General features: G+C 36.3%; 1 long non-coding RNA gene across 1 annotated transcript; it reads right to left on the bottom strand.

Moving 5' to 3' along the window:
* Positions 1–336: 336 nt before the first annotated feature.
* On the bottom strand, positions 337–4,914 carry LOC116186414. Its single transcript, XR_004151399.1, has 3 exons — positions 4,654–4,914; positions 4,129–4,388; positions 337–378 (listed from the first exon to the last, which is right to left on the bottom strand). It is a non-coding gene; the product is annotated as an uncharacterized LOC116186414 (long non-coding RNA).
* Between the last annotated feature and the right edge of the window lie 6 nt (positions 4,915–4,920).

The following is a 4,920-nucleotide window of genomic DNA, read 5'->3' as shown; positions in this document are numbered from 1 at the left end:
CCTCAACCACTCAACACTTTTCCGGGAACGGGGAAAGCCGAGATCGGCTTCGACGATCGCCGATCCGATGTCCGACCATGCACAGGCTTCGACCACTTTCTCCACTGTGTCCAAGCCCAAGAACAAGGAGGGAATTCGCGCAATCGCGACAGATCACCTCTCCTCGTGAAGCACTTTCGATCTTGAGCGCGAGCCCCTTGAAAATAAGTTCCGAATAGGATCGCACTTGTGTCTCTGGATCGTAAACGAGGCGAGTAAACGAAAAGCTTCACACGCTTGATCTCTCGCTTTCTCGTTACAGATGCGTTCTCCTTCTTTTCTTTTCTTTTTTCCTTTCTTTCTTTCTTTCAATGGATATATCGTTCACCACACCGTTTCCTGTAATTCAAATATTTGTGGTCAGACACACGGTTGAAACGCGATACTCCAATGTGCACGCGATTTAGACGGCTTTCGATCAACCGAATGGTATTAAATCGAGGCGGATCTATTACGATCACGGATGCAAGACGTTATTCGTTTTATACAGAAAATTAAGCGATTTTTTTATTTTAGTTTTTTTTCGTTAATAATATATATGTATATATATTTGTGAAAGAAATGTGGATCATTTTTTCTCGTTTACTTTCAAGATAGAAGAATTGAATGGTTAATATTTTTCTTGTTCTTCTTTTTTTCTTGAGAATTGAATCAAAAAAAAAAAAAAAGAAGAAGAACGATTCAAGGAACAAAATTTGAAAGAGAAAATTTCGAGCAATTTTTTTGCGAAGAAGAAAATTTACAGTACAGTTTTTCAGTTAAGTTTTTTGCCACCTAGAAGAAGAATAAACGTGGATGAATGAAAGATGGAAAATATAGATAGAAGATGATTATAATTTGTAAAAAGATTCGTAAAAGAGTATACGAGAATCGTAAAATAGCACGCGCAGACTCGGCAAGAATAGAACAATATACAAACAGGCGGACACACGCTGCTCTGTGAAATTGACCAAGGCTAACATCCCGCTAACGATCAACGAATCCTTTTAAACACGAAATCGTTGCCACTTTTAGAATAACCATTGACGAAAAAATAAGTGGGAGTTCTGGCAAAATACGATACGAGTTTGCGCAACGATCAATAAATCAAATCGTTGCTTATCCACAATTTGGAAAAATTTATTTTCCAAATTATCCTCCAAGATGTTGTACGAAGTGAAGAAAGGTACTTGAAGTGTTTTATGACAGTGTTTTATGAGAATTATTATCTTCGTTGATAAATTTGAATCAAGAAAGAACAACTTGTTGGATTTGGTTGACTTGAAGTGAAAGAAGAATAAATATTTGAAAATAAAATAAAATGTATAATAATAGATTCATATAATGTTTCAAATCATTGAAATTCAAGTGTAAATCTAAATTATTCATTCTGAAATATTCTTTCAAATATTTCAAGGGAAATATTAAATTTCTTTCCTAACTCCAAACATGGAAGAATCGCGTGCAACAATAAATAAATAAGCAAGCTGAGGAAAAGAATTGAATAAGACACAGCACAACCTTCTTCCTTCCTTCGTTTCAAATATCCTAATTGCTTAACTTCTCGTTGCTGAGTTCGCATAAATGAGAACGATTTCAATTGACTTGAATCCAGCCGACTCGAGATAAATTCAACCTCATCTAAACGAGCTTTTATTAACGTTCTCAAACTTCAGAAACTCGAATGTTTCTTTCCGATTTTCCGAAAAAAGAAAAAAGAAAGAAAGAGAGAGAGAGAGAGACTCGTGTTTTCGACTCAGTCTTGTGCGTCGTTTCTCAAAGCGACGATATATTCGTCGAGACAAAGCGGAGGGAGTGGACAAGTTTGAAGAAAAACACGCTTGCGCCGTTTAATGAAGTGCTACTGGAAACATTGCCCCTTTGATCGCCCATTTGCACCGGCCATGCCTTTGTGTACAAACTCTAATATCGCCCAACGAGTTAATGCACAACTCCAGAAGCTTTCCTCCTCTCGCGAGGATCGCCCTTCCTCCTCGCCCTTTTGTCAATCTGTCGTCTCGCTTTCCTCCTTATCCCCCGTCTCGTTATTTCGTTTCGACTACATTGTCTTGAAACAACGATACCAGGAACGAGAAAATGGTTTCTTGGAGCACGTTGAACGTTCAGGGTTGAAATTCCATTTAACCTGGCTTTGAGGGATAAATGTCGCGCGAGTAAAGCTCGTGGTGGCGATGACGATATAATTGAAACGTTACGGTTTTGAAAGGAGAACGTGTGTTGAGCGTAAAAGGTGTTTGTCGTGATGATGGTGGGGGAGTGTGTATACAATGGTAATTCTCGATTGCTTCTTTGGCATTTATGAATGAGGAATGCAAGGGGAAAAATGGATTGAGAAGTGTGAATATGATAAACTTCCCGAAAGCTACTTTTTCGGTAGAGATAGAGAAAGATAGAGAAATGTTGAGAATAATGAAAAACTTGAGTTGTGAAAAATAGAGTAACTTTCTCTCTCGAGTAAAACTTTTGAAAGTTTTATTCTCAAATATATTAGCGTTCTTTGTTTTCGGAGAAAATTACATTAAAATGTTGAATTCGAAATTGGCGAATACTTTCCATGAAAGTGAGATGAAAGAAACTGAAAAAGGACAACTTATAGTATTTGAAGAGAAGTGAATTACGAATTCGCATATGGTAAAAAAAATGGGGAGATCTGTTTGAAATATATTTGTTCTCTGGATCGATAGATCAATTTGATAAAATAAAAAAAGAAATTATTGAAAAATTATTAAGTTCGGCCATACCTACAATGTATCATATATACTCTAATATTCATAGTCAACAGATATTTATTTAGTTTGAAATATGAATAAATAAATTTTATGGTTACAACATAAAGTTGACGTTTATTAGTCATCTTTATTATAAGAGAAACTATAGTATGTTTTAAACATTTTATTATACCTGAATCTATTTTAATCTTTCGAAAGATATACGTGTGTATGCACGTTTATTTTTCGTTTAATTCAAGACTGTTTTGCGAAAAGATACGAAGATATAATACAAAGTACAATATTTACATAAATACGCGTATATTACTTTTCTCAAACTTTCCAAAATATTTTCCAATACACGTATAATAATATCTCAATATTTGATAACGATGAATTGAAAAATAAGATAAATGACACGACAATAAACATATCCTCTCCTGACCTCGATAAATTTGTCCCTGAAGAAATTAATAACTATTACGTTTTAAAATTAGCGAATGTCTGGCGACTTACAAACAAGAATACAAATAATTTATAATTCGATGTCGATTCTTCTTCTACCATGCTGTACTGAAATTTTCTTCTTTTCAAGTTCATAAAATCATTAGTAGCTATTCATTTATTTCGAGCGTTTAATAAAATTTTGAATAAACAAACTTCGGATCAAATTAAGTTTTACCACAGCCTCTTTCGTGTAGAACGATCAATAAATCTTAATACGCTCGTAAAAAAACGATCATAGTCGCATCTTTATTAGTTTTATCATTTAATTATCTTCAAAACTACATACATACAGATTACAATAAAAGTATAACTATACAGTTTACAATAAAAGTATCACCAAAGTATTTCGTATTCATTTCCTAACATATTTTCACGTTATTGTGCTATATCATCGTGAACTGTAGTGAACAAGCACATGCGTATCAATTTCAGTTTTTTTTTTGTATCTCGTTTATTCCACAACCATACTTACTGCCATAATACGTTTCTTCCCACTTAAGGCAATAATTTCTAGAGCAAAAAAGAAGTTCCAAGTTGTGAAATTTTATTGTAATAAAATACAATTAAAAATAGAATAGTTTTCCAAATATGTAAAATAATAGAAAATTAATAAATAAATCAAGTCTCCTTCGCATACAATTATATTTCTACTTATTTCACTTTCTCAATTGAAAAAAACTTACATAAACACTCTCGCATGTGCTTGTTCTCCGCTAATTTCCTCAAAAAATAAATAAACTTCGAGCTACTTTCCCTTTCTTCGTCGATTCGCCACAATTTTCCATCGTAAAAATATATCCAACGAGCTAACCGAATACTTCCATCCGACCAAATTACCAAAACCCAAACGTTTCCAAACAAATTCATAACATACCGTTCGATTACTCGTTATTTTTCCACGATTGCCGCTGTTGTACGCAGTTGACACGGGAGTATCCCTTCAAGGAAAATCACCTTCTCCGTAACCTTATATCGCACGCACACCGGGCACAGCCGTGAGGACGGCCGAGGTGTCAAACGTGAACTACGCGATATACTCGTATATACACACCGCGTATCCGTGAACTCTGCAATAAATCATCCGCGTGGAAGCCAATAATACATCACCACCGGCCGACCGGCACCACGTGTCACCTGGCACACAAACACAATGCTCGATCGAATTCAATCCATCCAACTGTATTCCGATCTTCCCTCCCCTCCTCCCTCTTACGGTATATACACTCTCTACGATACCCTATATATATATATATATCGTAACTGTAACACGCTAACCAACCTCGACTATATTAATCAATCAATTAATTGAATCGCACGAGTAAGCGATAGAAATAAAACTGTATAGAGAAAGAGAGAGAGAGAGAGAGAGAGAGAGAGAGAGACAATCGTGTAATCGTACATATGCACCGGCGTGTAATTAATCGCGACTATTAACGCCTCCTCTACGCTCCTACCGTACCGTCGAGCAACGAAGACCGACCGACTCGAGAACCGTCGTATAGAGCGACGATGAGGACAAGTGGCAGTAGCACGGTTGTTGCGAGGACGGTGCACGATCAACGACTGCTGAAAGGGAGAGCGCGCACCGACTGCTCGCTCCGATAGGCATTGGCACAGCGCTCAGACTCGAGCGCGAGCTTATTTTAAAACCGCTGTCCTTCCAACT

Source organism: Apis dorsata, unplaced genomic scaffold (assembly GCF_000469605.1).
Source record: "Apis dorsata unplaced genomic scaffold, Apis dorsata 1.3 scaffold_667, whole genome shotgun sequence".
In the NCBI taxonomy this organism is placed as follows: Eukaryota; Metazoa; Arthropoda; class Insecta; order Hymenoptera; family Apidae; genus Apis; species Apis dorsata.
The sequence above is the reverse complement of the archived record's forward strand: the minus strand, read 5'-3'. Positions and strand labels throughout refer to the sequence as shown.